Genomic DNA, 6,535 nt, shown 5'->3' on the forward strand with positions numbered 1-6,535 from the left:
TCTATCCCTCTTTCCAACCCAAACTTCTACTATCCGTCTCACCACTATCATTTCTCTCTCTCTTCATCTCCTCTATCCCTCGGTCTCAGTAGATGTCTGTCTAACATGAGTCTGGTCTTGCTGGAGGTTTCTGCCTGTTAAAGGACTGACCAGACTCCAGCGGTAACAGCTACTACTACTATCCGTCTCATCACTATCCTCTCTCTCTCTCTCTCTTATTCTCCCTCTATCCCTCTTTCCAACCCCAACTCAGTCTCAGCAGATGTGTGTCTAACATGAATCTGGTCTTGCTGGAGGTTTCTGCCTGTTAAAGGACTGACCAGACTCCAGTGGTAACAGCTACTACTACTGAGGGTCCTATCATTATCATCTTTCTCTCTCTCTCTTATTCTCCCTCTATCCCTCTTTCCAACCCCAACTCGGTCTCAGCAGATGTGTGTCTAACACGAGTCTGGTCTTGCTGGAGGTTTCTGCCTGTTAAAGGACTGACCAGACTCCAGCGGTAACAGCTACTACTACTATCCGTCTCATCACTATCCTCTCTCTCTCTCTCTCTTATTCTCCCTCTATCCCTCTTTCCAACCCCAACTCAGTCTCAGTAGATGTGTGTCTAACATGAGTCTGGTCCTGCTGGAGGTTTCTGCCTGTTAAAGGAAGTTTGTCCTTGCCACTGTAACTTGCTAAATGCTGCAAAGTGCTCTGCTCATGGTGGATTAAGATGAGATCAGACTGAGTCCTGTCTGTAAGATGGGACTGGATCTGATCCTGTCTTGATGTTGGGTCTTTGTTAGTAATAGAACATAGAGTACGGTCTAGACCTGCTCTGTTTGGAAAGAGTCTGAGGATAATGTTTGTTGTGATTTGGCGCTTTATAAATAAAGATTGATTGATTGATATAAAAAAGGCGGTCCAGAGAAGCTGAGTCTCTCAGAGATAAAGACAGGAAGCGGTTCACCACTCTGTGAGAGACTGCGTGACCAAATAGCTCAACAATTTTGGAAGAAGATCCATTAACAATTACATTTTCTAATTAAATATAGGGTTAAAATGATTTGCAAACCTTTGAATTCTGTTTTTATTTATATTTTATTGTTCATTTTCCCTTTTTTTGCACTTCTGGTCAGATTTGAAGAAAAGTCACCTCAAGAGTTCAGATATTTATTGTCATCTGTTAAAGAAGTACCAACCCACAACTTTGGTCTGAGCACATATTTGTATCCTTTGTTGAAGCTTTAAGAAGTCGGTCCAGAGAGGTGAGATGTCAGCAGGTTTAGTACTTCCACAGCAATCAAAGTAAAAATAGATCATTTCTCCTCTTTGTTGTCTGGGCACTACTTCAGCCAACTCTTCCTAAATCACCAGACTGGCCTTGGACGAGAACAATTGGACTCCATGATGAAGCTTCAGTCCAGTCCCCACCTCCGGCTCATTGTTTTATAATGGCTCTGAGATTAAATTAAATTCCATAATGTCCAACAGGAGTCAAGGTAGAGCTTAAGGCTGGCTCTGAATGAGCTCCTGATGATCTGGAGAAACTTAACAAGGTGATAATTCATCTTCCAGGGGACGTTGTACATATTCTGGACTTAGAGGTCTGGGTTGGAAGAAGCCCCGGTGGTCGGAAGCTAATGTCAGAGTCAAAGAGTTACAAGACTTCTCTGCAAGACGGGCTAAATAATTCAAATACTTCTCCAACCTGAAATATAACAATTAGTCCAGAGACTCTTCGTCAATCTGACATTTCACTCCCACCAGGCTCTTTTCTTCCATCTTTATTCAGCAGGTTAAATCCTCCTCCTCTTCCTCCTCCTCCTCCTCCTCCTCCTCCTCCTCCTCCTCCTCCTCCTCCTCCTCCTCCTCCTCCTCCTCCACCTGGAGCCACAAAAGCTGAGTGTGTGTGTTCTCAAACTACAATGTCACAACAGGATTTGACCCGCTCTGGATTTAGAAACAGAGACATGAACTGTACCTGTTCCTGCGGGGTGAGTCTCAATAGACGCCTGCTGGTTATAGACAGCCGAGTTGAGCGCTGAAAAATGGAGAGGGGGATTGGAAACGACAGGAGGAGGGGATGGATGCCTCGTCGCCTCTAGGTGTATTTAATTTTAGCAAAGGAGGCTGAATGTACAGACTCTCCAGGGACGGGGAGCCGGTTTATTGAAGCGGATAACATCTTAAAAATACTAATACTGTCCTTCAAATCTCTGTAATGGTCACGCCATAATTAGAAGCAACAAAAGAAGCAGATAAGGACAGAAAGGACGAGATGGTTCAGATAAAATACAAGCATTACATCAGCGATTTAAACCGACTTTACGGTTTGTGACTTTGGGAGAGAAGGCGTCGGACTAAATTAATAAATCACCTCTGCAATATTATCCACACTGCATCCAAAATGTCACAATCAGTCAGCCTCTATAAACCCAGACAAGCTGCACACACTGTATCTATAGAAGTGATGGGATCACCACGCCCGAGGCAGTCGGCATGTAACATTAATAATGACTGGAAGAGTTGAAAAGCAGTTATGAGAGGGGCCCAGACGTCTGTTAGATCAGCAATCAGTCTGCCCTTCAGGTGCTCCGTCAACACGCTGTATCATCACAACACTGCACTTTATTTTAAATGTAGCTTCCCTCGCCCTTTATTGTTTATCCTTTGAAATAAAGTCGACTTTAAAAAAATACAGACACGAGTTATATTTGAGTCCTTGAGAAGAAACGAGACATAATCTGAGTAAGTAGACACGATTGCTCAGCGTTTAGCTCTAAAAGCTCCAGAGAGGGATTTTTATCAGGTAATAAAAACAGACTGAAATTAATACCGGGGCCTCTTTATGACCCTTAAAAGAAAACAAGACCATAAGAGAGAAGATGAAGAGAATGCAAAGAGGGTTTTCGACCCGCTTTGTCCAGAGGGGGCGCCAAATTCAACATGACCTGAAAGCTCCTTAGTGGGGCTTTAAAGGTCAGGGTTTCTTTTGAAATGGGGCTGTATGTAAGAGTACTACATACAGCAGATTACTACATAGAGGCTAAGCTATTAACTGGTTTGGTTGTTTACATTGTATTTCTTGTTATTTGATGGCTCTTCCAGTGACTGCTGCTCTGATACTGTGTGCAGCATGTAAGATAAGATAAGACAAGACAAGACAAGACAAGACAAGACAAGACAAGACAAGACAAGACAAGACAAGACAAGACAAGACAAGATAAGATAAGATAAGATAAGATAAGATAAGATAAGATAAGATAAGATAAGACAAGACAAGACAAGACAAGACAAGACAAGATAAGATTTTACTTCATTGAACCCTGGGAGGAAATTTGGTTGTTGCAGCAACCCAGACATAAGTACAATCAAGAATAAGTTTCAATAAGTAAAATAATATAAGTAAAAAATAAAATAGATAAATATAGATAGATAGAATACAAATTTACAAATGGTTTAAATAGTGGTAATTACAGGCAGTATTAAAAAAATGTGGAGGTACACATGGCCGCTGTGCACAGAAGGACATAGCACCAAAAGAAAGGCTGTCTGATGTCAAGGTAAAGCTATAATAAAGATCGCATGCATAAATATTTCATTCAAAAAAGTCAAAAAAATCAATAATAAACATAATCACAGTCTGAAAGAGAAAGTGAAAATAAAAACTTTTAAATTAATAAATAAATACAAAATAAATTAATTAATTCAAATTTAAATAAAGCAAAAATGTCTTAATAAAACAAAGTAATAATTATGAAATTAAAAATAAATTTGAAAATTGAATAGAATCAAAATAAATAAATAAATAATAATATAATAATAATAATAATAATATCATACACTTTAAATGTAATGTTTTTCTAATGTAGGTTTCTTTGAATTGGCTTAAGTAAATGTCACTTCTTCAAACAGTAGCTGTTCTTCCCTTCTGTATATATACTTAATTATTTATTTTATTTTATCTTATTTTATTTTATTCTATTCTATTTTATTTTGTTTTATTCTATTTTATTTTATTTTATTTATTTTAATTTATTTCATTTCATTCCATTTTATTCGTATATCTTATTTTATTCCTTATTTCTATTAATATTTTACATTTTTCATACTGTGTATAAGAGCATTTTGTAACTGAATTTCCCCCCCGGATACATTAAGTATTTCTGATTCTGATTCTGATCTGCTGTATGTTTACACTTACTACTGATAACTATGATTGATTGATGCAATCCTGCTTTAAAAACCCCTGAACTATCCCTTTAACTCTTTAAAAATTCAGTTAACCTCTTTTATCAGGACCCTGTGAGTGTGATTTGATCAGGTTGAACCGAGCTGGCAACGTTCACTATCTCAAATCTGTCATCGTGTTGATTCAAGCGGTGCTGGATCAGTTTACAGAGCTCAGTGAAGTCTCTCCTTTCCTACCCTGCTGGAGAAATGTGAAGTAACTCTAATGTCAGTGTTAAACTTGGTGTTGATGTAACAGCTCGTCATTAAGAGTAAAAAGATTGATAGCTCAGGTTTTCAGGGGCTTCAAACTAATCATCCAGATGGAGACATTAAGTAATTTAAAAAGCAATAAGAGGAGGCACCCTGTGGCAGCCTTATCGTTTTGTTGTAGTTATTGTGGTCTCTGCTGCAGAATAAAGCAGCTGCTACTCCAAACACCAAATATCTGTATCTCTAGCAAGTTGTGTTTTTGTTGGTATTGAACACCTTAGTAGATTTTTACTAAAAATGAACAATACTGTACTAGATTTCTGCAAAATAGGGCAGGTCTAGACCGTACTCTATAGTCTATTATTGACAAAGACCCAACATCAAGATAGGATAAGATCCAGTCCCATCTTACAGACAGGACTCAGTCTGATCTCATCTTAATCCACCATGAGCAGAGCACTTTGCAGCATTTAGCAAGTTACAGTGGCAAGGACAAACTTCCTTTAACAGGCAGAAACCTCCAGCAGGACCAGACTCATGTTAGACACACATCTGATGAGACTGAGTTGGAGAGAGGGATAGAGGGAGATGAAGAGAGAGAGAGAGAGAGATGGCCACTGGAGTCTAACATGTCGATAGCAGCAGGCCGTCTATGGGTGAGATCCAGAGGAACCTACAAGACAAGGGAGCTCAGGGACTTTAATGGGACAGGGAGAGTTAAAGTGACAGGTAGAGAATGGAGAATTAGGAACCCAGTGTGTCAGTTCCCCTAGCAGTCTAAGCCTATAGCAGCATAACTAAGAGCTGGTCCAAGCCTGAGCCAACCCTACAAACTTCCTTAAACAGGTAGAAACCTCCAGCAGGACCAGACTCATGTTAGGCAGGCATCTGCTGAGACCGAGTTGGGGTTGGAAAGAGGGATAGAGGACAATAAGAGAGAGAGATGATAGTGATGAGATGGATAGTAGTAGCTGTCACGTTGATAGCAGCAGGTCGTCTACAGGAGAGATCCAGAGGAACCTACGAGACAAGGGAGCTCAGGGACTTTCATGGGTCAGGGAGAGACAGGCAGAGAGAGGATTCCAGTGTGTCAGTTCCCCCTGCAGTCTAAGCCTATAGCAGCATAACCAAGAGCTGATCTAAGCATGAGCCAACCCTAAAAACTTCCTTTAACAGGCAGAAACCTCCAGCAGAACCAGACTCATGTTAGATAGACCTCTGCTGAGACCGAGTTGAGGTTGGAAAGAGGGATAGAGAAGATGAGGAGAGAGAGATGATAGAGGTGAGACAGATAGAAGTAGCTGTCACGTCGATAGCAGCAGTTTGTCTATGGCAGAGATCCAGAGGAACCTACGAGACAAGGGAGCTCAGGGACTTTAATGGGACAGGGAGATTTAAAGTAACCGGCAGAGAGAGGGGAGAGGATCCAAGTGTGTCAGTTCCCCCAGGAGTCTAAGCCTATAGCAGCACTACCAAGAGCTGGTCCAAGCCTGAGCCAACCCTACAAACTTCCTTTAACAGGCAGAAACCTCCAGCAGGACCAGACTCATGTTAGACACACATCTGCTGAGACCGTGTTGGAGAGAGGGATAGAGAGAGAGGTGATAGTGGTGAGACGGATAGTAGTAGTTGTCACGTCGATAGCAGCAGTTTGTCTATGGCAGAGATCCAGAGGAACCTACGAGACAAGGGAGCTCAGGGACTTTAATGGAACAGGGAGATTTAAAGTAACCGGCAGAGAGAGGGGAGAGGATCCAAGTGTGTCAGTTCCCCCAGGAGTCTAAGCCTATAGCAGCACTACCAAGAGCTGGTCCAAGCCTGAGCCAACCCTACAAACTTACTTTAACAGGCAGAAACCTCGAGCAGAACCAGACTCATAAGTTAGGGTATAACACGACTCAGGATTATCCCACTTCTTAATGGTTGTGGTCTTGACCTCTTCATTCAAGCACAGCACTCCCTGTACTGAGAGCACACAGCCTTACAGTCCACTGATGGATAGGTGATGTCAGAGCTATACGAGCTGGATCCTGACACTGTATTTCGTCTATAATGAAACAGGATTAGAAGCAGACAGTCTCCGTCCTGTCTGCCTCTTTGCCAC

Source organism: Notolabrus celidotus, chromosome 13, assembly GCF_009762535.1.
Source record: "Notolabrus celidotus isolate fNotCel1 chromosome 13, fNotCel1.pri, whole genome shotgun sequence".
Classification (NCBI taxonomy): domain Eukaryota; kingdom Metazoa; phylum Chordata; class Actinopteri; order Labriformes; family Labridae; genus Notolabrus; species Notolabrus celidotus.